The 26398-nt window shown below is 52.9% G+C and overlaps 30 non-coding genes across 30 annotated transcripts; all 30 read left to right on the forward strand.

The window, feature by feature from the left end:
- Nucleotides 1–437: 437 nt before the first annotated feature.
- Nucleotides 438–628, forward strand: LOC138466156 (U2 spliceosomal RNA). The gene has a single exon (XR_011267939.1). It is a non-coding gene; the product is annotated as a U2 spliceosomal RNA (small nuclear RNA).
- A 623-nt stretch (nt 629–1251) lies between these two features.
- LOC138466167 (U2 spliceosomal RNA) lies at nt 1252–1442 on the forward strand. Its single transcript, XR_011267940.1, has one exon. It is a non-coding gene; the product is annotated as a U2 spliceosomal RNA (small nuclear RNA).
- A 627-nt stretch (nt 1443–2069) lies between these two features.
- On the forward strand, nt 2070–2260 carry LOC138466178 (U2 spliceosomal RNA). Its single transcript, XR_011267941.1, has one exon. It is a non-coding gene; the product is annotated as a U2 spliceosomal RNA (small nuclear RNA).
- A 623-nt stretch (nt 2261–2883) lies between these two features.
- Nucleotides 2884–3074, forward strand: LOC138459495 (U2 spliceosomal RNA). Its single transcript, XR_011262608.1, has one exon. It is a non-coding gene; the product is annotated as a U2 spliceosomal RNA (small nuclear RNA).
- A 627-nt stretch (nt 3075–3701) lies between these two features.
- LOC138466189 (U2 spliceosomal RNA) lies at nt 3702–3892 on the forward strand. The gene has a single exon (XR_011267942.1). It is a non-coding gene; the product is annotated as a U2 spliceosomal RNA (small nuclear RNA).
- Nucleotides 3893–4515: 623 nt separating this feature from the next.
- Nucleotides 4516–4706, forward strand: LOC138466211 (U2 spliceosomal RNA). The gene has a single exon (XR_011267944.1). It is a non-coding gene; the product is annotated as a U2 spliceosomal RNA (small nuclear RNA).
- A 622-nt stretch (nt 4707–5328) lies between these two features.
- On the forward strand, nt 5329–5519 carry LOC138466222 (U2 spliceosomal RNA). The gene has a single exon (XR_011267945.1). It is a non-coding gene; the product is annotated as a U2 spliceosomal RNA (small nuclear RNA).
- A 627-nt stretch (nt 5520–6146) lies between these two features.
- Nucleotides 6147–6337, forward strand: LOC138466233 (U2 spliceosomal RNA). Its single transcript, XR_011267946.1, has one exon. It is a non-coding gene; the product is annotated as a U2 spliceosomal RNA (small nuclear RNA).
- A 627-nt stretch (nt 6338–6964) lies between these two features.
- LOC138466244 (U2 spliceosomal RNA) lies at nt 6965–7155 on the forward strand. Its single transcript, XR_011267947.1, has one exon. It is a non-coding gene; the product is annotated as a U2 spliceosomal RNA (small nuclear RNA).
- Nucleotides 7156–7778: 623 nt separating this feature from the next.
- Nucleotides 7779–7969, forward strand: LOC138459506 (U2 spliceosomal RNA). The gene has a single exon (XR_011262610.1). It is a non-coding gene; the product is annotated as a U2 spliceosomal RNA (small nuclear RNA).
- Nucleotides 7970–8596: 627 nt separating this feature from the next.
- On the forward strand, nt 8597–8787 carry LOC138466256 (U2 spliceosomal RNA). Its single transcript, XR_011267948.1, has one exon. It is a non-coding gene; the product is annotated as a U2 spliceosomal RNA (small nuclear RNA).
- Nucleotides 8788–9410: 623 nt separating this feature from the next.
- Nucleotides 9411–9601, forward strand: LOC138466267 (U2 spliceosomal RNA). The gene has a single exon (XR_011267949.1). It is a non-coding gene; the product is annotated as a U2 spliceosomal RNA (small nuclear RNA).
- A 622-nt stretch (nt 9602–10223) lies between these two features.
- LOC138466278 (U2 spliceosomal RNA) lies at nt 10224–10414 on the forward strand. Its single transcript, XR_011267950.1, has one exon. It is a non-coding gene; the product is annotated as a U2 spliceosomal RNA (small nuclear RNA).
- A 627-nt stretch (nt 10415–11041) lies between these two features.
- Nucleotides 11042–11232, forward strand: LOC138466289 (U2 spliceosomal RNA). Its single transcript, XR_011267951.1, has one exon. It is a non-coding gene; the product is annotated as a U2 spliceosomal RNA (small nuclear RNA).
- A 623-nt stretch (nt 11233–11855) lies between these two features.
- Nucleotides 11856–12046, forward strand: LOC138466300 (U2 spliceosomal RNA). The gene has a single exon (XR_011267952.1). It is a non-coding gene; the product is annotated as a U2 spliceosomal RNA (small nuclear RNA).
- Nucleotides 12047–12673: 627 nt separating this feature from the next.
- On the forward strand, nt 12674–12864 carry LOC138466311 (U2 spliceosomal RNA). The gene has a single exon (XR_011267953.1). It is a non-coding gene; the product is annotated as a U2 spliceosomal RNA (small nuclear RNA).
- A 623-nt stretch (nt 12865–13487) lies between these two features.
- Nucleotides 13488–13678, forward strand: LOC138466333 (U2 spliceosomal RNA). The gene has a single exon (XR_011267955.1). It is a non-coding gene; the product is annotated as a U2 spliceosomal RNA (small nuclear RNA).
- A 627-nt stretch (nt 13679–14305) lies between these two features.
- LOC138466344 (U2 spliceosomal RNA) lies at nt 14306–14496 on the forward strand. The gene has a single exon (XR_011267956.1). It is a non-coding gene; the product is annotated as a U2 spliceosomal RNA (small nuclear RNA).
- A 623-nt stretch (nt 14497–15119) lies between these two features.
- On the forward strand, nt 15120–15310 carry LOC138459517 (U2 spliceosomal RNA). The gene has a single exon (XR_011262612.1). It is a non-coding gene; the product is annotated as a U2 spliceosomal RNA (small nuclear RNA).
- A 627-nt stretch (nt 15311–15937) lies between these two features.
- On the forward strand, nt 15938–16128 carry LOC138466355 (U2 spliceosomal RNA). The gene has a single exon (XR_011267957.1). It is a non-coding gene; the product is annotated as a U2 spliceosomal RNA (small nuclear RNA).
- A 623-nt stretch (nt 16129–16751) lies between these two features.
- On the forward strand, nt 16752–16942 carry LOC138466366 (U2 spliceosomal RNA). Its single transcript, XR_011267958.1, has one exon. It is a non-coding gene; the product is annotated as a U2 spliceosomal RNA (small nuclear RNA).
- Nucleotides 16943–17564: 622 nt separating this feature from the next.
- LOC138466377 (U2 spliceosomal RNA) lies at nt 17565–17755 on the forward strand. The gene has a single exon (XR_011267959.1). It is a non-coding gene; the product is annotated as a U2 spliceosomal RNA (small nuclear RNA).
- A 627-nt stretch (nt 17756–18382) lies between these two features.
- Nucleotides 18383–18573, forward strand: LOC138466388 (U2 spliceosomal RNA). The gene has a single exon (XR_011267960.1). It is a non-coding gene; the product is annotated as a U2 spliceosomal RNA (small nuclear RNA).
- Nucleotides 18574–19196: 623 nt separating this feature from the next.
- LOC138466399 (U2 spliceosomal RNA) lies at nt 19197–19387 on the forward strand. Its single transcript, XR_011267961.1, has one exon. It is a non-coding gene; the product is annotated as a U2 spliceosomal RNA (small nuclear RNA).
- Nucleotides 19388–20014: 627 nt separating this feature from the next.
- Nucleotides 20015–20205, forward strand: LOC138466410 (U2 spliceosomal RNA). The gene has a single exon (XR_011267962.1). It is a non-coding gene; the product is annotated as a U2 spliceosomal RNA (small nuclear RNA).
- Nucleotides 20206–20828: 623 nt separating this feature from the next.
- On the forward strand, nt 20829–21019 carry LOC138466422 (U2 spliceosomal RNA). The gene has a single exon (XR_011267963.1). It is a non-coding gene; the product is annotated as a U2 spliceosomal RNA (small nuclear RNA).
- A 622-nt stretch (nt 21020–21641) lies between these two features.
- Nucleotides 21642–21832, forward strand: LOC138466433 (U2 spliceosomal RNA). Its single transcript, XR_011267964.1, has one exon. It is a non-coding gene; the product is annotated as a U2 spliceosomal RNA (small nuclear RNA).
- A 627-nt stretch (nt 21833–22459) lies between these two features.
- On the forward strand, nt 22460–22650 carry LOC138466455 (U2 spliceosomal RNA). The gene has a single exon (XR_011267966.1). It is a non-coding gene; the product is annotated as a U2 spliceosomal RNA (small nuclear RNA).
- A 627-nt stretch (nt 22651–23277) lies between these two features.
- On the forward strand, nt 23278–23468 carry LOC138466466 (U2 spliceosomal RNA). Its single transcript, XR_011267967.1, has one exon. It is a non-coding gene; the product is annotated as a U2 spliceosomal RNA (small nuclear RNA).
- Nucleotides 23469–24095: 627 nt separating this feature from the next.
- On the forward strand, nt 24096–24286 carry LOC138466478 (U2 spliceosomal RNA). Its single transcript, XR_011267968.1, has one exon. It is a non-coding gene; the product is annotated as a U2 spliceosomal RNA (small nuclear RNA).
- Nucleotides 24287–26398: the final 2112 nt, after the last annotated feature.

Genomic DNA, 26398 nt, shown 5'->3' on the forward strand with positions numbered 1-26398 from the left:
AGGAGCCAGCCAGCCAGCCAGCCAGCAGCACAAGGAGGAGATGGGGGACACTGTCCTTGCCCTGCCTCACCCCTGAAAGGCCCCGAACGGCCCCGAACGGCCAAGCCTTATCTGAGGGGGACGCACTTGGGGGAGCATCTCCTGGGCAGCTGAGGGTGACTTTCGGCCGCTAGGTGACGGGGCCAGTGCCAGGCCGGGCTGCAGCTTCTCTGGGTGGAGCTCTGCAGCCTGTGTCTGGCCGTCTCGCACCAGGCGCTGTGGGACCCATGGAAATCTTGGGGCGGAGCCATGCAAAATATGCTTACCATACCGCCGGGCATGCTGGTCATGCAAATGCTATTCTTGGCCGAGGAATCTGGGGCTCTGCCGCAGAGCGTTGCTCCGAGTCAGCAGGGGAGCTGCCGAGCAGCAGTCTTTCAGGCAAAGCTTTTGTGGGCATCGCTTCTCGGCCTTTTGGCTAAGATCAAGTGTAGTATCTGTTCTTATCAGTTTAATATCTGATACGTCCTCTATCTGGGGACCATATATTAAATTGATTTTTGGAACCGGGAGATGGAATGGGAGCTTGCTCTGTCCACTCCACGCATCAACTTGGTATTGCAGTACCTCCAGGACTGGTGCACTTCCCCACTTGGGGAAAACAATGCTGTGAAAAAGAAAGACTGAGCAATTCTTGAAAGAAGAGCACTTTGCAATATTTTTTTGTTTAAATGTGTTTTTTTTTTCCAGTGTTTCGGAAAAGGTGCTGTTGTGTCACGGGAGGAAAAAAAAGTCTGCCCTTTTTGCTTGCTTTTCACAGGAGCTGCAAAGCAAGGCAAAGGAGCCAGCCAGCCAGCCAGCAGCACAAGGAGGAGATGGGGGACACTGTCCTTGCCCTGCCTCACCCCTGAAAGGCCCCGAACGGCCCCGAACGGCCAAGCCTTATCTGAGGGGGACGCACTTGGGGGAGCATCTCCTGGGCAGCTGAGGGTGACTTTCGGCCGCTAGGTGACGGGGCCAGTGCCAGGCCGGGCTGCAGCTTCTCTGGGTGGAGCTCTGCAGCCTGTGTCTGGCCGTCTCGCACCAGGCGCTGTGGGACCCATGGAAATCTTGGGGCGGAGCCATGCAAAATATGCTTACCATACCGCCGGGCATGCTGGTCATGCAAATGCTATTCTTGGCCGAGGAATCTGGGGCTCTGCCGCAGAGCGTTGCTCCGAGTCAGCAGGGGAGCTGCCGAGCAGCAGTCTTTCAGGCAAAGCTTTTGTGGGCATCGCTTCTCGGCCTTTTGGCTAAGATCAAGTGTAGTATCTGTTCTTATCAGTTTAATATCTGATACGTCCTCTATCTGGGGACCATATATTAAATTGATTTTTGGAACCGGGAGATGGAATGGGAGCTTGCTCTGTCCACTCCACGCATCAACTTGGTATTGCAGTACCTCCAGGACTGGTGCACTTCCCCACTTGGGGAAAACAATGCTGTGAAAAAGAAAGACTGAGCAATTCTTGAAAGAAGAGCACTTTGCAATATTTTTTTGTTTAAATGTGTTTTTTTTTTCCAGTGTTTCGGAAAAGGTGCTGTTGTGTCACGGGAGGAAAAAAAAGTCTGCCCTTTTTGCTTGCTTTTCACAGGAGCTGCAAAGCAAGGCAAAGGAGCCAGCCAGCCAGCCAGCCAGCAGCACAAGGAGGAGATGGGGGACACTGTCCTTGCCCTGCCTCACCCCTGAAAGGCCCCGAACGGCCCCGAACGGCCAAGCCTTATCTGAGGGGGACGCACTTGGGGGAGCATCTCCTGGGCAGCTGAGGGTGACTTTCGGCCGCTAGGTGACGGGGCCAGTGCCAGGCCGGGCTGCAGCTTGGCTGGGTGGAGCTCTGCAGCCTGTGTCTGGCCGTCTCGCACCAGGCGCTGTGGGACCCATGGAAATCTTGGGGCGGAGCCATGCAAAATATGCTTACCATACCGCCGGGCATGCTGGTCATGCAAATGCTATTCTTGGCCGAGGAATCTGGGGCTCTGCCGCAGAGCGTTGCTCCGAGTCAGCAGGGGAGCTGCCGAGCAGCAGTCTTTCAGGCAAAGCTTTTGTGGGCATCGCTTCTCGGCCTTTTGGCTAAGATCAAGTGTAGTATCTGTTCTTATCAGTTTAATATCTGATACGTCCTCTATCTGGGGACCATATATTAAATTGATTTTTGGAACCGGGAGATGGAATGGGAGCTTGCTCTGTCCACTCCACGCATCAACTTGGTATTGCAGTACCTCCAGGACTGGTGCACTTCCCCACTTGGGGAAAACAATGCTGTGAAAAAGAAAGACTGAGCAATTCTTGAAAGAAGAGCACTTTGCAATATTTTTTTGTTTAAATGTGTTTTTTTTTTCCAGTGTTTCGGAAAAGGTGCTGTTGTGTCACGGGAGGAAAAAAAAGTCTGCCCTTTTTGCTTGCTTTTCACAGGAGCTGCAAAGCAAGGCAAAGGAGCCAGCCAGCCAGCCAGCAGCACAAGGAGGAGATGGGGGACACTGTCCTTCCCCTGCCTCACCCCTGAAAGTCCCCGAACGGCCCCGAACGGCCAAGCCTTATCTGAGGGGGACGCACTTGGGGGAGCATCTCCTGGGCAGCTGAGGGTGACTTTCGGCCGCTAGGTGACGGGGCCAGTGCCAGGCCGGGCTGCAGCTTGGCTGGGTGGAGCTCTGCAGCCTGTGTCTGGCCGTCTCGCACCAGGCGCTGTGGGACCCATGGAAATCTTGGGGCGGAGCCATGCAAAATATGCTTACCATACCGCCGGGCATGCTGGTCATGCAAATGCTATTCTTGGCCGAGGAATCTGGGGCTCTGCCGCAGAGCGTTGCTCCGAGTCAGCAGGGGAGCTGCCGAGCAGCAGTCTTTCAGGCAAAGCTTTTGTGGGCATCGCTTCTCGGCCTTTTGGCTAAGATCAAGTGTAGCATCTGTTCTTATCAGTTTAATATCTGATACGTCCTCTATCTGGGGACCATATATTAAATTGATTTTTGGAACCGGGAGATGGAATGGGAGCTTGCTCTGTCCACTCCACGCATCAACTTGGTATTGCAGTACCTCCAGGACTGGTGCACTTCCCCACTTGGGGAAAACAATGCTGTGAAAAAGAAAGACTGAGCAATTCTTGAAAGAAGAGCACTTTGCAATATTTTTTTGTTTAAATGTGTTTTTTTTTTCCAGTGTTTCGGAAAAGGTGCTGTTGTGTCACGGGAGGAAAAAAAAGTCTGCCCTTTTTGCTTGCTTTTCACAGGAGCTGCAAAGCAAGGCAAAGGAGCCAGCCAGCCAGCCAGCCAGCAGCACAAGGAGGAGATGGGGGACACTGTCCTTGCCCTGCCTCACCCCTGAAAGGCCCCGAACGGCCCCGAACGGCCAAGCCTTATCTGAGGGGGACGCACTTGGGGGAGCATCTCCTGGGCAGCTGAGGGTGACTTTCGGCCGCTAGGTGACGGGGCCAGTGCCAGGCCGGGCTGCAGCTTCTCTGGGTGGAGCTCTGCAGCCTGTGTCTGGCCGTCTCGCACCAGGCGCTGTGGGACCCATGGAAATCTTGGGGCGGAGCCATGCAAAATATGCTTACCATACCGCCGGGCATGCTGGTCATGCAAATGCTATTCTTGGCCGAGGAATCTGGGGCTCTGCCGCAGAGCGTTGCTCCGAGTCAGCAGGGGAGCTGCCGAGCAGCAGTCTTTCAGGCAAAGCTTTTGTGGGCATCGCTTCTCGGCCTTTTGGCTAAGATCAAGTGTAGTATCTGTTCTTATCAGTTTAATATCTGATACGTCCTCTATCTGGGGACCATATATTAAATTGATTTTTGGAACCGGGAGATGGAATGGGAGCTTGCTCTGTCCACTCCACGCATCAACTTGGTATTGCAGTACCTCCAGGACTGGTGCACTTCCCCACTTGGGGAAAACAATGCTGTGAAAAAGAAAGACTGAGCAATTCTTGAAAGAAGAGCACTTTGCAATATTTTTTTGTTTAAATGTGTTTTTTTTTTCCAGTGTTTCGGAAAAGGTGCTGTTGTGTCACGGGAGGAAAAAAAAGTCTGCCCTTTTTGCTTGCTTTTCACAGGAGCTGCAAAGCAAGGCAAAGGAGCCAGCCAGCCAGCCAGCAGCACAAGGAGGAGATGGGGGACACTGTCCTTGCCCTGCCTCACCCCTGAAAGGCCCCGAACGGCCCCGAACGGCCAAGCCTTATCTGAGGGGGACGCACTTGGGGGAGCATCTCCTGGGCAGCTGAGGGTGACTTTCGGCCGCTAGGTGACGGGGCCAGTGCCAGGCCGGGCTGCAGCTTGGCTGGGTGGAGCTCTGCAGCCTGTGTCTGGCCGTCTCGCACCAGGCGCTGTGGGACCCATGGAAATCTTGGGGCGGAGCCATGCAAAATATGCTTACCATACCGCCGGGCATGCTGGTCATGCAAATGCTATTCTTGGCCGAGGAATCTGGGGCTCTGCCGCAGAGCGTTGCTCCGAGTCAGCAGGGGAGCTGCCGAGCAGCAGTCTTTCAGGCAAAGCTTTTGTGAGCATCGCTTCTCGGCCTTTTGGCTAAGATCAAGTGTAGTATCTGTTCTTATCAGTTTAATATCTGATACGTCCTCTATCTGGGGACCATATATTAAATTGATTTTTGGAACCGGGAGATGGAATGGGAGCTTGCTCTGTCCACTCCACGCATCAACTTGGTATTGCAGTACCTCCAGGACTGGTGCACTTCCCCACTTGGGGAAAACAATGCTGTGAAAAAGAAAGACTGAGCAATTCTTGAAAGAAGAGCACTTTGCAATATTTTTTTGTTTAAATGTGTTTTTTTTTTCCAGTGTTTCGGAAAAGGTGCTGTTGTGTCACGGGAGGAAAAAAAAGTCTGCCCTTTTTGCTTGCTTTTCACAGGAGCTGCAAAGCAAGGCAAAGGAGCCAGCCAGCCAGCCAGCAGCACAAGGAGGAGATGGGGGACACTGTCCTTGCCCTGCCTCACCCCTGAAGGGCCCCGAACGGCCCCGAACGGCCAAGCCTTATCTGAGGGGGACGCACTTGGGGAGCATCTCCTGGGCAGCTGAGGGTGACTTTCGGCCGCTAGGTGACGGGGCCAGTGCCAGGCCGGGCTGCAGCTTCTCTGGGTGGAGCTCTGCAGCCTGTGTCTGGCCGTCTCGCACCAGGCGCTGTGGGACCCATGGAAATCTTGGGGCGGAGCCATGCAAAATATGCTTACCATACCGCCGGGCATGCTGGTCATGCAAATGCTATTCTTGGCCGAGGAATCTGGGGCTCTGCCGCAGAGCGTTGCTCCGAGTCAGCAGGGGAGCTGCCGAGCAGCAGTCTTTCAGGCAAAGCTTTTGTGGGCATCGCTTCTCGGCCTTTTGGCTAAGATCAAGTGTAGTATCTGTTCTTATCAGTTTAATATCTGATACGTCCTCTATCTGGGGACCATATATTAAATTGATTTTTGGAACCGGGAGATGGAATGGGAGCTTGCTCTGTCCACTCCACGCATCAACTTGGTATTGCAGTACCTCCAGGACTGGTGCACTTCCCCACTTGGGGAAAACAATGCTGTGAAAAAGAAAGACTGAGCAATTCTTGAAAGAAGAGCACTTTGCAATATTTTTTTGTTTAAATGTGTTTTTTTTTTCCAGTGTTTCGGAAAAGGTGCTGTTGTGTCACGGGAGGAAAAAAAAGTCTGCCCTTTTTGCTTGCTTTTCACAGGAGCTGCAAAGCAAGGCAAAGGAGCCAGCCAGCCAGCCAGCCAGCAGCACAAGGAGGAGATGGGGGACACTGTCCTTGCCCTGCCTCACCCCTGAAAGGCCCCGAACGGCCCCGAACGGCCAAGCCTTATCTGAGGGGGACGCACTTGGGGGAGCATCTCCTGGGCAGCTGAGGGTGACTTTCGGCCGCTAGGTGACGGGGCCAGTGCCAGGCCGGGCTGCAGCTTCTCTGGGTGGAGCTCTGCAGCCTGTGTCTGGCCGTCTCGCACCAGGCGCTGTGGGACCCATGGAAATCTTGGGGCGGAGCCATGCAAAATATGCTTACCATACCGCCGGGCATGCTGGTCATGCAAATGCTATTCTTGGCCGAGGAATCTGGGGCTCTGCCGCAGAGCGTTGCTCCGAGTCAGCAGGGGAGCTGCCGAGCAGCAGTCTTTCAGGCAAAGCTTTTGTGGGCATCGCTTCTCGGCCTTTTGGCTAAGATCAAGTGTAGTATCTGTTCTTATCAGTTTAATATCTGATACGTCCTCTATCTGGGGACCATATATTAAATTGATTTTTGGAACCGGGAGATGGAATGGGAGCTTGCTCTGTCCACTCCACGCATCAACTTGGTATTGCAGTACCTCCAGGACTGGTGCACTTCCCCACTTGGGGAAAACAATGCTGTGAAAAAGAAAGACTGAGCAATTCTTGAAAGAAGAGCACTTTGCAATATTTTTTTGTTTAAATGTGTTTTTTTTTTCCAGTGTTTCGGAAAAGGTGCTGTTGTGTCACGGGAGGAAAAAAAAGTCTGCCCTTTTTGCTTGCTTTTCACAGGAGCTGCAAAGCAAGGCAAAGGAGCCAGCCAGCCAGCCAGCCAGCAGCACAAGGAGGAGATGGGGGACACTGTCCTTGCCCTGCCTCACCCCTGAAAGGCCCCGAACGGCCCCGAACGGCCAAGCCTTATCTGAGGGGGACGCACTTGGGGGAGCATCTCCTGGGCAGCTGAGGGTGACTTTCGGCCGCTAGGTGACGGGGCCAGTGCCAGGCCGGGCTGCAGCTTGGCTGGGTGGAGCTCTGCAGCCTGTGTCTGGCCGTCTCGCACCAGGCGCTGTGGGACCCATGGAAATCTTGGGGCGGAGCCATGCAAAATATGCTTACCATACCGCCGGGCATGCTGGTCATGCAAATGCTATTCTTGGCCGAGGAATCTGGGGCTCTGCCGCAGAGCGTTGCTCCGAGTCAGCAGGGGAGCTGCCGAGCAGCAGTCTTTCAGGCAAAGCTTTTGTGGGCATCGCTTCTCGGCCTTTTGGCTAAGATCAAGTGTAGTATCTGTTCTTATCAGTTTAATATCTGATACGTCCTCTATCTGGGGACCATATATTAAATTGATTTTTGGAACCGGGAGATGGAATGGGAGCTTGCTCTGTCCACTCCACGCATCAACTTGGTATTGCAGTACCTCCAGGACTGGTGCACTTCCCCACTTGGGGAAAACAATGCTGTGAAAAAGAAAGACTGAGCAATTCTTGAAAGAAGAGCACTTTGCAATATTTTTTTGTTTAAATGTGTTTTTTTTTTCCAGTGTTTCGGAAAAGGTGCTGTTGTGTCACGGGAGGAAAAAAAAGTCTGCCCTTTTTGCTTGCTTTTCACAGGAGCTGCAAAGCAAGGCAAAGGAGCCAGCCAGCCAGCCAGCAGCACAAGGAGGAGATGGGGGACACTGTCCTTCCCCTGCCTCACCCCTGAAAGTCCCCGAACGGCCCCGAACGGCCAAGCCTTATCTGAGGGGGACGCACTTGGGGGAGCATCTCCTGGGCAGCTGAGGGTGACTTTCGGCCGCTAGGTGACGGGGCCAGTGCCAGGCCGGGCTGCAGCTTGGCTGGGTGGAGCTCTGCAGCCTGTGTCTGGCCGTCTCGCACCAGGCGCTGTGGGACCCATGGAAATCTTGGGGCGGAGCCATGCAAAATATGCTTACCATACCGCCGGGCATGCTGGTCATGCAAATGCTATTCTTGGCCGAGGAATCTGGGGCTCTGCCGCAGAGCGTTGCTCCGAGTCAGCAGGGGAGCTGCCGAGCAGCAGTCTTTCAGGCAAAGCTTTTGTGGGCATCGCTTCTCGGCCTTTTGGCTAAGATCAAGTGTAGCATCTGTTCTTATCAGTTTAATATCTGATACGTCCTCTATCTGGGGACCATATATTAAATTGATTTTTGGAACCGGGAGATGGAATGGGAGCTTGCTCTGTCCACTCCACGCATCAACTTGGTATTGCAGTACCTCCAGGACTGGTGCACTTCCCCACTTGGGGAAAACAATGCTGTGAAAAAGAAAGACTGAGCAATTCTTGAAAGAAGAGCACTTTGCAATATTTTTTTGTTTAAATGTGTTTTTTTTTTCCAGTGTTTCGGAAAAGGTGCTGTTGTGTCACGGGAGGAAAAAAAAGTCTGCCCTTTTTGCTTGCTTTTCACAGGAGCTGCAAAGCAAGGCAAAGGAGCCAGCCAGCCAGCCAGCCAGCAGCACAAGGAGGAGATGGGGGACACTGTCCTTGCCCTGCCTCACCCCTGAAAGGCCCCGAACGGCCCCGAACGGCCAAGCCTTATCTGAGGGGGACGCACTTGGGGGAGCATCTCCTGGGCAGCTGAGGGTGACTTTCGGCCGCTAGGTGACGGGGCCAGTGCCAGGCCGGGCTGCAGCTTCTCTGGGTGGAGCTCTGCAGCCTGTGTCTGGCCGTCTCGCACCAGGCGCTGTGGGACCCATGGAAATCTTGGGGCGGAGCCATGCAAAATATGCTTACCATACCGCCGGGCATGCTGGTCATGCAAATGCTATTCTTGGCCGAGGAATCTGGGGCTCTGCCGCAGAGCGTTGCTCCGAGTCAGCAGGGGAGCTGCCGAGCAGCAGTCTTTCAGGCAAAGCTTTTGTGGGCATCGCTTCTCGGCCTTTTGGCTAAGATCAAGTGTAGTATCTGTTCTTATCAGTTTAATATCTGATACGTCCTCTATCTGGGGACCATATATTAAATTGATTTTTGGAACCGGGAGATGGAATGGGAGCTTGCTCTGTCCACTCCACGCATCAACTTGGTATTGCAGTACCTCCAGGACTGGTGCACTTCCCCACTTGGGGAAAACAATGCTGTGAAAAAGAAAGACTGAGCAATTCTTGAAAGAAGAGCACTTTGCAATATTTTTTTGTTTAAATGTGTTTTTTTTTTCCAGTGTTTCGGAAAAGGTGCTGTTGTGTCACGGGAGGAAAAAAAAGTCTGCCCTTTTTGCTTGCTTTTCACAGGAGCTGCAAAGCAAGGCAAAGGAGCCAGCCAGCCAGCCAGCAGCACAAGGAGGAGATGGGGGACACTGTCCTTGCCCTGCCTCACCCCTGAAAGGCCCCGAACGGCCCCGAACGGCCAAGCCTTATCTGAGGGGGACGCACTTGGGGGAGCATCTCCTGGGCAGCTGAGGGTGACTTTCGGCCGCTAGGTGACGGGGCCAGTGCCAGGCCGGGCTGCAGCTTGGCTGGGTGGAGCTCTGCAGCCTGTGTCTGGCCGTCTCGCACCAGGCGCTGTGGGACCCATGGAAATCTTGGGGCGGAGCCATGCAAAATATGCTTACCATACCGCCGGGCATGCTGGTCATGCAAATGCTATTCTTGGCCGAGGAATCTGGGGCTCTGCCGCAGAGCGTTGCTCCGAGTCAGCAGGGGAGCTGCCGAGCAGCAGTCTTTCAGGCAAAGCTTTTGTGAGCATCGCTTCTCGGCCTTTTGGCTAAGATCAAGTGTAGTATCTGTTCTTATCAGTTTAATATCTGATACGTCCTCTATCTGGGGACCATATATTAAATTGATTTTTGGAACCGGGAGATGGAATGGGAGCTTGCTCTGTCCACTCCACGCATCAACTTGGTATTGCAGTACCTCCAGGACTGGTGCACTTCCCCACTTGGGGAAAACAATGCTGTGAAAAAGAAAGACTGAGCAATTCTTGAAAGAAGAGCACTTTGCAATATTTTTTTGTTTAAATGTGTTTTTTTTTTCCAGTGTTTCGGAAAAGGTGCTGTTGTGTCACGGGAGGAAAAAAAAGTCTGCCCTTTTTGCTTGCTTTTCACAGGAGCTGCAAAGCAAGGCAAAGGAGCCAGCCAGCCAGCCAGCAGCACAAGGAGGAGATGGGGGACACTGTCCTTGCCCTGCCTCACCCCTGAAGGGCCCCGAACGGCCCCGAACGGCCAAGCCTTATCTGAGGGGGACGCACTTGGGGAGCATCTCCTGGGCAGCTGAGGGTGACTTTCGGCCGCTAGGTGACGGGGCCAGTGCCAGGCCGGGCTGCAGCTTCTCTGGGTGGAGCTCTGCAGCCTGTGTCTGGCCGTCTCGCACCAGGCGCTGTGGGACCCATGGAAATCTTGGGGCGGAGCCATGCAAAATATGCTTACCATACCGCCGGGCATGCTGGTCATGCAAATGCTATTCTTGGCCGAGGAATCTGGGGCTCTGCCGCAGAGCGTTGCTCCGAGTCAGCAGGGGAGCTGCCGAGCAGCAGTCTTTCAGGCAAAGCTTTTGTGGGCATCGCTTCTCGGCCTTTTGGCTAAGATCAAGTGTAGTATCTGTTCTTATCAGTTTAATATCTGATACGTCCTCTATCTGGGGACCATATATTAAATTGATTTTTGGAACCGGGAGATGGAATGGGAGCTTGCTCTGTCCACTCCACGCATCAACTTGGTATTGCAGTACCTCCAGGACTGGTGCACTTCCCCACTTGGGGAAAACAATGCTGTGAAAAAGAAAGACTGAGCAATTCTTGAAAGAAGAGCACTTTGCAATATTTTTTTGTTTAAATGTGTTTTTTTTTTCCAGTGTTTCGGAAAAGGTGCTGTTGTGTCACGGGAGGAAAAAAAAGTCTGCCCTTTTTGCTTGCTTTTCACAGGAGCTGCAAAGCAAGGCAAAGGAGCCAGCCAGCCAGCCAGCCAGCAGCACAAGGAGGAGATGGGGGACACTGTCCTTGCCCTGCCTCACCCCTGAAAGGCCCCGAACGGCCCCGAACGGCCAAGCCTTATCTGAGGGGGACGCACTTGGGGGAGCATCTCCTGGGCAGCTGAGGGTGACTTTCGGCCGCTAGGTGACGGGGCCAGTGCCAGGCCGGGCTGCAGCTTCTCTGGGTGGAGCTCTGCAGCCTGTGTCTGGCCGTCTCGCACCAGGCGCTGTGGGACCCATGGAAATCTTGGGGCGGAGCCATGCAAAATATGCTTACCATACCGCCGGGCATGCTGGTCATGCAAATGCTATTCTTGGCCGAGGAATCTGGGGCTCTGCCGCAGAGCGTTGCTCCGAGTCAGCAGGGGAGCTGCCGAGCAGCAGTCTTTCAGGCAAAGCTTTTGTGGGCATCGCTTCTCGGCCTTTTGGCTAAGATCAAGTGTAGTATCTGTTCTTATCAGTTTAATATCTGATACGTCCTCTATCTGGGGACCATATATTAAATTGATTTTTGGAACCGGGAGATGGAATGGGAGCTTGCTCTGTCCACTCCACGCATCAACTTGGTATTGCAGTACCTCCAGGACTGGTGCACTTCCCCACTTGGGGAAAACAATGCTGTGAAAAAGAAAGACTGAGCAATTCTTGAAAGAAGAGCACTTTGCAATATTTTTTTGTTTAAATGTGTTTTTTTTTTCCAGTGTTTCGGAAAAGGTGCTGTTGTGTCACGGGAGGAAAAAAAAGTCTGCCCTTTTTGCTTGCTTTTCACAGGAGCTGCAAAGCAAGGCAAAGGAGCCAGCCAGCCAGCCAGCAGCACAAGGAGGAGATGGGGGACACTGTCCTTGCCCTGCCTCACCCCTGAAAGGCCCCGAACGGCCCCGAACGGCCAAGCCTTATCTGAGGGGGACGCACTTGGGGGAGCATCTCCTGGGCAGCTGAGGGTGACTTTCGGCCGCTAGGTGACGGGGCCAGTGCCAGGCCGGGCTGCAGCTTCTCTGGGTGGAGCTCTGCAGCCTGTGTCTGGCCGTCTCGCACCAGGCGCTGTGGGACCCATGGAAATCTTGGGGCGGAGCCATGCAAAATATGCTTACCATACCGCCGGGCATGCTGGTCATGCAAATGCTATTCTTGGCCGAGGAATCTGGGGCTCTGCCGCAGAGCGTTGCTCCGAGTCAGCAGGGGAGCTGCCGAGCAGCAGTCTTTCAGGCAAAGCTTTTGTGGGCATCGCTTCTCGGCCTTTTGGCTAAGATCAAGTGTAGTATCTGTTCTTATCAGTTTAATATCTGATACGTCCTCTATCTGGGGACCATATATTAAATTGATTTTTGGAACCGGGAGATGGAATGGGAGCTTGCTCTGTCCACTCCACGCATCAACTTGGTATTGCAGTACCTCCAGGACTGGTGCACTTCCCCACTTGGGGAAAACAATGCTGTGAAAAAGAAAGACTGAGCAATTCTTGAAAGAAGAGCACTTTGCAATATTTTTTTGTTTAAATGTGTTTTTTTTTTCCAGTGTTTCGGAAAAGGTGCTGTTGTGTCACGGGAGGAAAAAAAAGTCTGCCCTTTTTGCTTGCTTTTCACAGGAGCTGCAAAGCAAGGCAAAGGAGCCAGCCAGCCAGCCAGCCAGCAGCACAAGGAGGAGATGGGGGACACTGTCCTTGCCCTGCCTCACCCCTGAAAGGCCCCGAACGGCCCCGAACGGCCAAGCCTTATCTGAGGGGGACGCACTTGGGGGAGCATCTCCTGGGCAGCTGAGGGTGACTTTCGGCCGCTAGGTGACGGGGCCAGTGCCAGGCCGGGCTGCAGCTTCTCTGGGTGGAGCTCTGCAGCCTGTGTCTGGCCGTCTCGCACCAGGCGCTGTGGGACCCATGGAAATCTTGGGGCGGAGCCATGCAAAATATGCTTACCATACCGCCGGGCATGCTGGTCATGCAAATGCTATTCTTGGCCGAGGAATCTGGGGCTCTGCCGCAGAGCGTTGCTCCGAGTCAGCAGGGGAGCTGCCGAGCAGCAGTCTTTCAGGCAAAGCTTTTGTGGGCATCGCTTCTCGGCCTTTTGGCTAAGATCAAGTGTAGTATCTGTTCTTATCAGTTTAATATCTGATACGTCCTCTATCTGGGGACCATATATTAAATTGATTTTTGGAACCGGGAGATGGAATGGGAGCTTGCTCTGTCCACTCCACGCATCAACTTGGTATTGCAGTACCTCCAGGACTGGTGCACTTCCCCACTTGGGGAAAACAATGCTGTGAAAAAGAAAGACTGAGCAATTCTTGAAAGAAGAGCACTTTGCAATATTTTTTTGTTTAAATGTGTTTTTTTTTTCCAGTGTTTCGGAAAAGGTGCTGTTGTGTCACGGGAGGAAAAAAAAGTCTGCCCTTTTTGCTTGCTTTTCACAGGAGCTGCAAAGCAAGGCAAAGGAGCCAGCCAGCCAGCCAGCAGCACAAGGAGGAGATGGGGGACACTGTCCTTGCCCTGCCTCACCCCTGAAAGGCCCCGAACGGCCCCGAACGGCCAAGCCTTATCTGAGGGGGACGCACTTGGGGGAGCATCTCCTGGGCAGCTGAGGGTGACTTTCGGCCGCTAGGTGACGGGGCCAGTGCCAGGCCGGGCTGCAGCTTCTCTGGGTGGAGCTCTGCAGCCTGTGTCTGGCCGTCTCGCACCAGGCGCTGTGGGACCCATGGAAATCTTGGGGCGGAGCCATGCAAAATATGCTTACCATACCGCCGGGCATGCTGGTCATGCAAATGCTATTCTTGGCCGAGGAATCTGGGGCTCTGCCGCAGAGCGTTGCTCCGAGTCAGCAGGGGAGCTGCCGAGCAGCAGTCTTTCAGGCAAAGCTTTTGTGGGCATCGCTTCTCGGCCTTTTGGCTAAGATCAAGTGTAGTATCTGTTCTTATCAGTTTAATATCTGATACGTCCTCTATCTGGGGACCATATATTAAATTGATTTTTGGAACCGGGAGATGGAATGGGAGCTTGCTCTGTCCACTCCACGCATCAACTTGGTATTGCAGTACCTCCAGGACTGGTGCACTTCCCCACTTGGGGAAAACAATGCTGTGAAAAAGAAAGACTGAGCAATTCTTGAAAGAAGAGCACTTTGCAATATTTTTTTGTTTAAATGTGTTTTTTTTTTCCAGTGTTTCGGAAAAGGTGCTGTTGTGTCACGGGAGGAAAAAAAAGTCTGCCCTTTTTGCTTGCTTTTCACAGGAGCTGCAAAGCAAGGCAAAGGAGCCAGCCAGCCAGCCAGCCAGCAGCACAAGGAGGAGATGGGGGACACTGTCCTTGCCCTGCCTCACCCCTGAAAGGCCCCGAACGGCCCCGAACGGCCAAGCCTTATCTGAGGGGGACGCACTTGGGGGAGCATCTCCTGGGCAGCTGAGGGTGACTTTCGGCCGCTAGGTGACGGGGCCAGTGCCAGGCCGGGCTGCAGCTTGGCTGGGTGGAGCTCTGCAGCCTGTGTCTGGCCGTCTCGCACCAGGCGCTGTGGGACCCATGGAAATCTTGGGGCGGAGCCATGCAAAATATGCTTACCATACCGCCGGGCATGCTGGTCATGCAAATGCTATTCTTGGCCGAGGAATCTGGGGCTCTGCCGCAGAGCGTTGCTCCGAGTCAGCAGGGGAGCTGCCGAGCAGCAGTCTTTCAGGCAAAGCTTTTGTGGGCATCGCTTCTCGGCCTTTTGGCTAAGATCAAGTGTAGTATCTGTTCTTATCAGTTTAATATCTGATACGTCCTCTATCTGGGGACCATATATTAAATTGATTTTTGGAACCGGGAGATGGAATGGGAGCTTGCTCTGTCCACTCCACGCATCAACTTGGTATTGCAGTACCTCCAGGACTGGTGCACTTCCCCACTTGGGGAAAACAATGCTGTGAAAAAGAAAGACTGAGCAATTCTTGAAAGAAGAGCACTTTGCAATATTTTTTTGTTTAAATGTGTTTTTTTTTTCCAGTGTTTCGGAAAAGGTGCTGTTGTGTCACGGGAGGAAAAAAAAGTCTGCCCTTTTTGCTTGCTTTTCACAGGAGCTGCAAAGCAAGGCAAAGGAGCCAGCCAGCCAGCCAGCAGCACAAGGAGGAGATGGGGGACACTGTCCTTCCCCTGCCTCACCCCTGAAAGTCCCCGAACGGCCCCGAACGGCCAAGCCTTATCTGAGGGGGACGCACTTGGGGGAGCATCTCCTGGGCAGCTGAGGGTGACTTTCGGCCGCTAGGTGACGGGGCCAGTGCCAGGCCGGGCTGCAGCTTGGCTGGGTGGAGCTCTGCAGCCTGTGTCTGGCCGTCTCGCACCAGGCGCTGTGGGACCCATGGAAATCTTGGGGCGGAGCCATGCAAAATATGCTTACCATACCGCCGGGCATGCTGGTCATGCAAATGCTATTCTTGGCCGAGGAATCTGGGGCTCTGCCGCAGAGCGTTGCTCCGAGTCAGCAGGGGAGCTGCCGAGCAGCAGTCTTTCAGGCAAAGCTTTTGTGGGCATCGCTTCTCGGCCTTTTGGCTAAGATCAAGTGTAGCATCTGTTCTTATCAGTTTAATATCTGATACGTCCTCTATCTGGGGACCATATATTAAATTGATTTTTGGAACCGGGAGATGGAATGGGAGCTTGCTCTGTCCACTCCACGCATCAACTTGGTATTGCAGTACCTCCAGGACTGGTGCACTTCCCCACTTGGGGAAAACAATGCTGTGAAAAAGAAAGACTGAGCAATTCTTGAAAGAAGAGCACTTTGCAATATTTTTTTGTTTAAATGTGTTTTTTTTTTCCAGTGTTTCGGAAAAGGTGCTGTTGTGTCACGGGAGGAAAAAAAAGTCTGCCCTTTTTGCTTGCTTTTCACAGGAGCTGCAAAGCAAGGCAAAGGAGCCAGCCAGCCAGCCAGCCAGCAGCACAAGGAGGAGATGGGGGACACTGTCCTTGCCCTGCCTCACCCCTGAAAGGCCCCGAACGGCCCCGAACGGCCAAGCCTTATCTGAGGGGGACGCACTTGGGGGAGCATCTCCTGGGCAGCTGAGGGTGACTTTCGGCCGCTAGGTGACGGGGCCAGTGCCAGGCCGGGCTGCAGCTTCTCTGGGTGGAGCTCTGCAGCCTGTGTCTGGCCGTCTCGCACCAGGCGCTGTGGGACCCATGGAAATCTTGGGGCGGAGCCATGCAAAATATGCTTACCATACCGCCGGGCATGCTGGTCATGCAAATGCTATTCTTGGCCGAGGAATCTGGGGCTCTGCCGCAGAGCGTTGCTCCGAGTCAGCAGGGGAGCTGCCGAGCAGCAGTCTTTCAGGCAAAGCTTTTGTGGGCATCGCTTCTCGGCCTTTTGGCTAAGATCAAGTGTAGTATCTGTTCTTATCAGTTTAATATCTGATACGTCCTCTATCTGGGGACCATATATTAAATTGATTTTTGGAACCGGGAGATGGAATGGGAGCTTGCTCTGTCCACTCCACGCATCAACTTGGTATTGCAGTACCTCCAGGACTGGTGCACTTCCCCACTTGGGGAAAACAATGCTGTGAAAAAGAAAGACTGAGCAATTCTTGAAAGAAGAGCACTTTGCAATATTTTTTTGTTTAAATGTGTTTTTTTTTTCCAGTGTTTCGGAAAAGGTGCTGTTGTGTCACGGGAGGAAAAAAAAGTCTGCCCTTTTTGCTTGCTTTTCACAGGAGCTGCAAAGCAAGGCAAAGGAGCCAGCCAGCCAGCCAGCAGCACAAGGAGGAGATGGGGGACACTGTCCTTGCCCTGCCTCACCCCTGAAAGGCCCCGAACGGCCCCGAACGGCCAAGCCTTATCTGAGGGGGACGCACTTGGGGGAGCATCTCCTGGGCAGCTGAGGGTGACTTTCGGCCGCTAGGTGACGGGGCCAGTGCCAGGCCGGGCTGCAGCTTGGCTGGGTGGAGCTCTGCAGCCTGTGTCTGGCCGTCTCGCACCAGGCGCTGTGGGACCCATGGAAATCTTGGGGCGGAGCCATGCAAAATATGCTTACCATACCGCCGGGCATGCTGGTCATGCAAATGCTATTCTTGGCCGAGGAATCTGGGGCTCTGCCGCAGAGCGTTGCTCCGAGTCAGCAGGGGAGCTGCCGAGCAGCAGTCTTTCAGGCAAAGCTTTTGTGAGCATCGCTTCTCGGCCTTTTGGCTAAGATCAAGTGTAGTATCTGTTCTTATCAGTTTAATATCTGATACGTCCTCTATCTGGGGACCATATATTAAATTGATTTTTGGAACCGGGAGATGGAATGGGAGCTTGCTCTGTCCACTCCACGCATCAACTTGGTATTGCAGTACCTCCAGGACTGGTGCACTTCCCCACTTGGGGAAAACAATGCTGTGAAAAAGAAAGACTGAGCAATTCTTGAAAGAAGAGCACTTTGCAATATTTTTTTGTTTAAATGTGTTTTTTTTTTCCAGTGTTTCGGAAAAGGTGCTGTTGTGTCACGGGAGGAAAAAAAAGTCTGCCCTTTTTGCTTGCTTTTCACAGGAGCTGCAAAGCAAGGCAAAGGAGCCAGCCAGCCAGCCAGCAGCACAAGGAGGAGATGGGGGACACTGTCCTTGCCCTGCCTCACCCCTGAAGGGCCCCGAACGGCCCCGAACGGCCAAGCCTTATCTGAGGGGGACGCACTTGGGGAGCATCTCCTGGGCAGCTGAGGGTGACTTTCGGCCGCTAGGTGACGGGGCCAGTGCCAGGCCGGGCTGCAGCTTCTCTGGGTGGAGCTCTGCAGCCTGTGTCTGGCCGTCTCGCACCAGGCGCTGTGGGACCCATGGAAATCTTGGGGCGGAGCCATGCAAAATATGCTTACCATACCGCCGGGCATGCTGGTCATGCAAATGCTATTCTTGGCCGAGGAATCTGGGGCTCTGCCGCAGAGCGTTGCTCCGAGTCAGCAGGGGAGCTGCCGAGCAGCAGTCTTTCAGGCAAAGCTTTTGTGGGCATCGCTTCTCGGCCTTTTGGCTAAGATCAAGTGTAGTATCTGTTCTTATCAGTTTAATATCTGATACGTCCTCTATCTGGGGACCATATATTAAATTGATTTTTGGAACCGGGAGATGGAATGGGAGCTTGCTCTGTCCACTCCACGCATCAACTTGGTATTGCAGTACCTCCAGGACTGGTGCACTTCCCCACTTGGGGAAAACAATGCTGTGAAAAAGAAAGACTGAGCAATTCTTGAAAGAAGAGCACTTTGCAATATTTTTTTGTTTAAATGTGTTTTTTTTTTCCAGTGTTTCGGAAAAGGTGCTGTTGTGTCACGGGAGGAAAAAAAAGTCTGCCCTTTTTGCTTGCTTTTCACAGGAGCTGCAAAGCAAGGCAAAGGAGCCAGCCAGCCAGCCAGCCAGCAGCACAAGGAGGAGATGGGGGACACTGTCCTTGCCCTGCCTCACCCCTGAAAGGCCCCGAACGGCCCCGAACGGCCAAGCCTTATCTGAGGGGGACGCACTTGGGGGAGCATCTCCTGGGCAGCTGAGGGTGACTTTCGGCCGCTAGGTGACGGGGCCAGTGCCAGGCCGGGCTGCAGCTTCTCTGGGTGGAGCTCTGCAGCCTGTGTCTGGCCGTCTCGCACCAGGCGCTGTGGGACCCATGGAAATCTTGGGGCGGAGCCATGCAAAATATGCTTACCATACCGCCGGGCATGCTGGTCATGCAAATGCTATTCTTGGCCGAGGAATCTGGGGCTCTGCCGCAGAGCGTTGCTCCGAGTCAGCAGGGGAGCTGCCGAGCAGCAGTCTTTCAGGCAAAGCTTTTGTGGGCATCGCTTCTCGGCCTTTTGGCTAAGATCAAGTGTAGTATCTGTTCTTATCAGTTTAATATCTGATACGTCCTCTATCTGGGGACCATATATTAAATTGATTTTTGGAACCGGGAGATGGAATGGGAGCTTGCTCTGTCCACTCCACGCATCAACTTGGTATTGCAGTACCTCCAGGACTGGTGCACTTCCCCACTTGGGGAAAACAATGCTGTGAAAAAGAAAGACTGAGCAATTCTTGAAAGAAGAGCACTTTGCAATATTTTTTTGTTTAAATGTGTTTTTTTTTTCCAGTGTTTCGGAAAAGGTGCTGTTGTGTCACGGGAGGAAAAAAAAGTCTGCCCTTTTTGCTTGCTTTTCACAGGAGCTGCAAAGCAAGGCAAAGGAGCCAGCCAGCCAGCCAGCAGCACAAGGAGGAGATGGGGGACACTGTCCTTGCCCTGCCTCACCCCTGAAAGGCCCCGAACGGCCCCGAACGGCCAAGCCTTATCTGAGGGGGACGCACTTGGGGGAGCATCTCCTGGGCAGCTGAGGGTGACTTTCGGCCGCTAGGTGACGGGGCCAGTGCCAGGCCGGGCTGCAGCTTGGCTGGGTGGAGCTCTGCAGCCTGTGTCTGGCCGTCTCGCACCAGGCGCTGTGGGACCCATGGAAATCTTGGGGCGGAGCCATGCAAAATATGCTTACCATACCGCCGGGCATGCTGGTCATGCAAATGCTATTCTTGGCCGAGGAATCTGGGGCTCTGCCGCAGAGCGTTGCTCCGAGTCAGCAGGGGAGCTGCCGAGCAGCAGTCTTTCAGGCAAAGCTTTTGTGAGCATCGCTTCTCGGCCTTTTGGCTAAGATCAAGTGTAGTATCTGTTCTTATCAGTTTAATATCTGATACGTCCTCTATCTGGGGACCATATATTAAATTGATTTTTGGAACCGGGAGATGGAATGGGAGCTTGCTCTGTCCACTCCACGCATCAACTTGGTATTGCAGTACCTCCAGGACTGGTGCACTTCCCCACTTGGGGAAAACAATGCTGTGAAAAAGAAAGACTGAGCAATTCTTGAAAGAAGAGCACTTTGCAATATTTTTTTGTTTAAATGTGTTTTTTTTTTCCAGTGTTTCGGAAAAGGTGCTGTTGTGTCACGGGAGGAAAAAAAAGTCTGCCCTTTTTGCTTGCTTTTCACAGGAGCTGCAAAGCAAGGCAAAGGAGCCAGCCAGCCAGCCAGCCAGCAGCACAAGGAGGAGATGGGGGACACTGTCCTTGCCCTGCCTCACCCCTGAAAGGCCCCGAACGGCCCCGAACGGCCAAGCCTTATCTGAGGGGGACGCACTTGGGGGAGCATCTCCTGGGCAGCTGAGGGTGACTTTCGGCCGCTAGGTGACGGGGCCAGTGCCAGGCCGGGCTGCAGCTTCTCTGGGTGGAGCTCTGCAGCCTGTGTCTGGCCGTCTCGCACCAGGCGCTGTGGGACCCATGGAAATCTTGGGGCGGAGCCATGCAAAATATGCTTACCATACCGCCGGGCATGCTGGTCATGCAAATGCTATTCTTGGCCGAGGAATCTGGGGCTCTGCCGCAGAGCGTTGCTCCGAGTCAGCAGGGGAGCTGCCGAGCAGCAGTCTTTCAGGCAAAGCTTTTGTGGGCATCGCTTCTCGGCCTTTTGGCTAAGATCAAGTGTAGTATCTGTTCTTATCAGTTTAATATCTGATACGTCCTCTATCTGGGGACCATATATTAAATTGATTTTTGGAACCGGGAGATGGAATGGGAGCTTGCTCTGTCCACTCCACGCATCAACTTGGTATTGCAGTACCTCCAGGACTGGTGCACTTCCCCACTTGGGGAAAACAATGCTGTGAAAAAGAAAGACTGAGCAATTCTTGAAAGAAGAGCACTTTGCAATATTTTTTTGTTTAAATGTGTTTTTTTTTTCCAGTGTTTCGGAAAAGGTGCTGTTGTGTCACGGGAGGAAAAAAAAGTCTGCCCTTTTTGCTTGCTTTTCACAGGAGCTGCAAAGCAAGGCAAAGGAGCCAGCCAGCCAGCCAGCAGCACAAGGAGGAGATGGGGGACACTGTCCTTGCCCTGCCTCACCCCTGAAAGGCCCCGAACGGCCCCGAACGGCCAAGCCTTATCTGAGGGGGACGCACTTGGGGGAGCATCTCCTGGGCAGCTGAGGGTGACTTTCGGCCGCTAGGTGACGGGGCCAGTGCCAGGCCGGGCTGCAGCTTGGCTGGGTGGAGCTCTGCAGCCTGTGTCTGGCCGTCTCGCACCAGGCGCTGTGGGACCCATGGAAATCTTGGGGCGGAGCCATGCAAAATATGCTTACCATACCGCCGGGCATGCTGGTCATGCAAATGCTATTCTTGGCCGAGGAATCTGGGGCTCTGCCGCAGAGCGTTGCTCCGAGTCAGCAGGGGAGCTGCCGAGCAGCAGTCTTTCAGGCAAAGCTTTTGTGAGCATCGCTTCTCGGCCTTTTGGCTAAGATCAAGTGTAGTATCTGTTCTTATCAGTTTAATATCTGATACGTCCTCTATCTGGGGACCATATATTAAATTGATTTTTGGAACCGGGAGATGGAATGGGAGCTTGCTCTGTCCACTCCACGCATCAACTTGGTATTGCAGTACCTCCAGGACTGGTGCACTTCCCCACTTGGGGAAAACAATGCTGTGAAAAAGAAAGACTGAGCAATTCTTGAAAGAAGAGCACTTTGCAATATTTTTTTGTTTAAATGTGTTTTTTTTTTCCAGTGTTTCGGAAAAGGTGCTGTTGTGTCACGGGAGGAAAAAAAAGTCTGCCCTTTTTGCTTGCTTTTCACAGGAGCTGCAAAGCAAGGCAAAGGAGCCAGCCAGCCAGCCAGCAGCACAAGGAGGAGATGGGGGACACTGTCCTTGCCCTGCCTCACCCCTGAAGGGCCCCGAACGGCCCCGAACGGCCAAGCCTTATCTGAGGGGGACGCACTTGGGGAGCATCTCCTGGGCAGCTGAGGGTGACTTTCGGCCGCTAGGTGACGGGGCCAGTGCCAGGCCGGGCTGCAGCTTCTCTGGGTGGAGCTCTGCAGCCTGTGTCTGGCCGTCTCGCACCAGGCGCTGTGGGACCCATGGAAATCTTGGGGCGGAGCCATGCAAAATATGCTTACCATACCGCCGGGCATGCTGGTCATGCAAATGCTATTCTTGGCCGAGGAATCTGGGGCTCTGCCGCAGAGCGTTGCTCCGAGTCAGCAGGGGAGCTGCCGAGCAGCAGTCTTTCAGGCAAAGCTTTTGTGGGCATCGCTTCTCGGCCTTTTGGCTAAGATCAAGTGTAGTATCTGTTCTTATCAGTTTAATATCTGATACGTCCTCTATCTGGGGACCATATATTAAATTGATTTTTGGAACCGGGAGATGGAATGGGAGCTTGCTCTGTCCACTCCACGCATCAACTTGGTATTGCAGTACCTCCAGGACTGGTGCACTTCCCCACTTGGGGAAAACAATGCTGTGAAAAAGAAAGACTGAGCAATTCTTGAAAGAAGAGCACTTTGCAATATTTTTTTGTTTAAATGTGTTTTTTTTTTCCAGTGTTTCGGAAAAGGTGCTGTTGTGTCACGGGAGGAAAAAAAAGTCTGCCCTTTTTGCTTGCTTTTCACAGGAGCTGCAAAGCAAGGCAAAGGAGCCAGCCAGCCAGCCAGCCAGCAGCACAAGGAGGAGATGGGGGACACTGTCCTTGCCCTGCCTCACCCCTGAAAGGCCCCGAACGGCCCCGAACGGCCAAGCCTTATCTGAGGGGGACGCACTTGGGGGAGCATCTCCTGGGCAGCTGAGGGTGACTTTCGGCCGCTAGGTGACGGGGCCAGTGCCAGGCCGGGCTGCAGCTTCTCTGGGTGGAGCTCTGCAGCCTGTGTCTGGCCGTCTCGCACCAGGCGCTGTGGGACCCATGGAAATCTTGGGGCGGAGCCATGCAAAATATGCTTACCATACCGCCGGGCATGCTGGTCATGCAAATGCTATTCTTGGCCGAGGAATCTGGGGCTCTGCCGCAGAGCGTTGCTCCGAGTCAGCAGGGGAGCTGCCGAGCAGCAGTCTTTCAGGCAAAGCTTTTGTGGGCATCGCTTCTCGGCCTTTTGGCTAAGATCAAGTGTAGTATCTGTTCTTATCAGTTTAATATCTGATACGTCCTCTATCTGGGGACCATATATTAAATTGATTTTTGGAACCGGGAGATGGAATGGGAGCTTGCTCTGTCCACTCCACGCATCAACTTGGTATTGCAGTACCTCCAGGACTGGTGCACTTCCCCACTTGGGGAAAACAATGCTGTGAAAAAGAAAGACTGAGCAATTCTTGAAAGAAGAGCACTTTGCAATATTTTTTTGTTTAAATGTGTTTTTTTTTTCCAGTGTTTCGGAAAAGGTGCTGTTGTGTCACGGGAGGAAAAAAAAGTCTGCCCTTTTTGCTTGCTTTTCACAGGAGCTGCAAAGCAAGGCAAAGGAGCCAGCCAGCCAGCCAGCCAGCAGCACAAGGAGGAGATGGGGGACACTGTCCTTGCCCTGCCTCACCCCTGAAAGGCCCCGAACGGCCCCGAACGGCCAAGCCTTATCTGAGGGGGACGCACTTGGGGGAGCATCTCCTGGGCAGCTGAGGGTGACTTTCGGCCGCTAGGTGACGGGGCCAGTGCCAGGCCGGGCTGCAGCTTCTCTGGGTGGAGCTCTGCAGCCTGTGTCTGGCCGTCTCGCACCAGGCGCTGTGGGACCCATGGAAATCTTGGGGCGGAGCCATGCAAAATATGCTTACCATACCGCCGGGCATGCTGGTCATGCAAATGCTATTCTTGGCCGAGGAATCTGGGGCTCTGCCGCAGAGCGTTGCTCCGAGTCAGCAGGGGAGCTGCCGAGCAGCAGTCTTTCAGGCAAAGCTTTTGTGGGCATCGCTTCTCGGCCTTTTGGCTAAGATCAAGTGTAGTATCTGTTCTTATCAGTTTAATATCTGATACGTCCTCTATCTGGGGACCATATATTAAATTGATTTTTGGAACCGGGAGATGGAATGGGAGCTTGCTCTGTCCACTCCACGCATCAACTTGGTATTGCAGTACCTCCAGGACTGGTGCACTTCCCCACTTGGGGAAAACAATGCTGTGAAAAAGAAAGACTGAGCAATTCTTGAAAGAAGAGCACTTTGCAATATTTTTTTGTTTAAATGTGTTTTTTTTTTCCAGTGTTTCGGAAAAGGTGCTGTTGTGTCACGGGAGGAAAAAAAAGTCTGCCCTTTTTGCTTGCTTTTCACAGGAGCTGCAAAGCAAGGCAAAGGAGCCAGCCAGCCAGCCAGCCAGCAGCACAAGGAGGAGATGGGGGACACTGTCCTTGCCCTGCCTCACCCCTGAAAGGCCCCGAACGGCCCCGAACGGCCAAGCCTTATCTGAGGGGGACGCACTTGGGGGAGCATCTCCTGGGCAGCTGAGGGTGACTTTCGGCCGCTAGGTGACGGGGCCAGTGCCAGGCCGGGCTGCAGCTTGGCTGGGTGGAGCTCTGCAGCCTGTGTCTGGCCGTCTCGCACCAGGCGCTGTGGGACCCATGGAAATCTTGGGGCGGAGCCATGCAAAATATGCTTACCATACCGCCGGGCATGCTGGTCATGCAAATGCTATTCTTGGCCGAGGAATCTGGGGCTCTGCCGCAGAGCGTTGCTCCGAGTCAGCAGGGGAGCTGCCGAGCAGCAGTCTTTCAGGCAAAGCTTTTGTGGGCATCGCTTCTCGGCCTTTTGGCTAAGATCAAGTGTAGTATCTGTTCTTATCAGTTTAATATCTGATACGTCCTCTATCTGGGGACCATATATTAAATTGATTTTTGGAACCGGGAGATGGAATGGGAGCTTGCTCTGTCCACTCCACGCATCAACTTGGTATTGCAGTACCTCCAGGACTGGTGCACTTCCCCACTTGGGGAAAACAATGCTGTGAAAAAGAAAGACTGAGCAATTCTTGAAAGAAGAGCACTTTGCAATATTTTTTTGTTTAAATGTGTTTTTTTTTTCCAGTGTTTCGGAAAAGGTGCTGTTGTGTCACGGGAGGAAAAAAAAGTCTGCCCTTTTTGCTTGCTTTTCACAGGAGCTGCAAAGCAAGGCAAAGGAGCCAGCCAGCCAGCCAGCAGCACAAGGAGGAGATGGGGGACACTGTCCTTCCCCTGCCTCACCCCTGAAAGTCCCCGAACGGCCCCGAACGGCCAAGCCTTATCTGAGGGGGACGCACTTGGGGGAGCATCTCCTGGGCAGCTGAGGGTGACTTTCGGCCGCTAGGTGACGGGGCCAGTGCCAGGCCGGGCTGCAGCTTGGCTGGGTGGAGCTCTGCAGCCTGTGTCTGGCCGTCTCGCACCAGGCGCTGTGGGACCCATGGAAATCTTGGGGCGGAGCCATGCAAAATATGCTTACCATACCGCCGGGCATGCTGGTCATGCAAATGCTATTCTTGGCCGAGGAATCTGGGGCTCTGCCGCAGAGCGTTGCTCCGAGTCAGCAGGGGAGCTGCCGAGCAGCAGTCTTTCAGGCAAAGCTTTTGTGGGCATCGCTTCTCGGCCTTTTGGCTATGATCAAGTGTCGGGATTCACCTTAGCTGTCTGGCTTGCCCAGTCCAAGGTAGACTCCTTTTACAGCTGGCCTCCCTGACCTTCGGGTCAGGGAGTGGGCTACTGATCATGCCTTGAAGGACCAGAGAATCTTTCGGGCTGGACGAGTTTCGAGTGGAAGTTTTGAAGGGGTACGCATCAGAGGACTCCCCCAGCATGGCTGAAGCATCGCGTGTTCTACCGCCGGCGACGCAGCTGAGATATTCAGTTCGGATTGCTGTCCAGAAGGATTTCCAAGAAGTAAAGGATTTCGACTATGTTGTTAATAAGGTACTTTTTGAAGCTTTACAAGCAGACAAAGACAAAATTTATTGTATGCAAGAGCACAGGAACGCTTGCACGTATGATATTACTTTTGTAGACGAAGTCTCTTCCTTGAGTGCATATGAAGTGTACAAATTGGAAAAGGAGAATAGTAGTATTTTGGAAGGTGTTCTGGTGGAGCTTTGTTTTGTTCGACAAACTGTTCCATTAACTGTGCATATGTACAATCCGTTTGTGTCAGCAGAGAAAATTAGTAATTGGTTATTACATTATTGTGAAGAAGTGAGAGGAGGTCAAGTTCAAAGAAATAAATTTGGGTATTTTAACGGTGATCGGAGATTTGTTGTGGTGCTAAAAAAACATCCAGAAGGCATTGGAGGTTTATATCACCCCCCGGGTGTGTTTAAGATTTTGGAACAGAATGGGTATCTGTATTACCCCAACCAGCCAGTGTTTTGTAGGTTTTGTCGACAGTTTGGACACGCAAAACGAAACTGCCCGAAAGATAAATGTTGGAATTGTGGTGATCCAAACCATAAAATAGTTGACTGTGATCAGAAGCTGATGTGTACTGTTTGTGATATGGAGGGACATGTTGCAGCGACATGCCCGACTACCCGGCGTACATATGCACAAGCTGCTAGTAAAGGTGGTTTTCACAGAGAAGATCGTGAAGATGTGAAAAACCTGGTTAACATGTCGGAGGATCTAAGAACGAAAGAGAAATTGGTTGATAAAATTGAAGATGCGACAAGCCTGATTAAGGCAGTAGTTGAAGTTCCCCCTGTTGATGTATTATGTACATATGCTCAAGCAAATAGTGGAGGTGGGATTCGACAGGAGGTACGTGTGGATACAGAACGCTTTGAGGATGTGGAGAAAATTGATGTGACAGGTGAAAAGGAGGTTGAGAAGAGAAAAGACGAAGAAGGAATTATTCAAGTAGCCAGTGGAAGTAGAATTGGCCGGGAGAATGGTGGGGTCACAGACTGTTTGGTGGTTGCGGAAAAGGTTGAGAAAACGGTTACGAAGGCAGTTGGAAAGGCATTAACGAAGGTTGAAGTGTGGAGTGCACTACTTGAATGGACGGGGACCTTGCGTGAAATATTTTCATTTTCTGTTGAGCGTGAACATTTGGTTTTAAATGATTATTTACGAATTCA

This window comes from Ambystoma mexicanum, chromosome 1p (genome assembly GCF_040938575.1).
Source record: "Ambystoma mexicanum isolate Mex_15411 chromosome 1p, UKY_AmexF1_1, whole genome shotgun sequence".
Lineage (NCBI taxonomy): Eukaryota > Metazoa > Chordata > Amphibia > Caudata > Ambystomatidae > Ambystoma > Ambystoma mexicanum.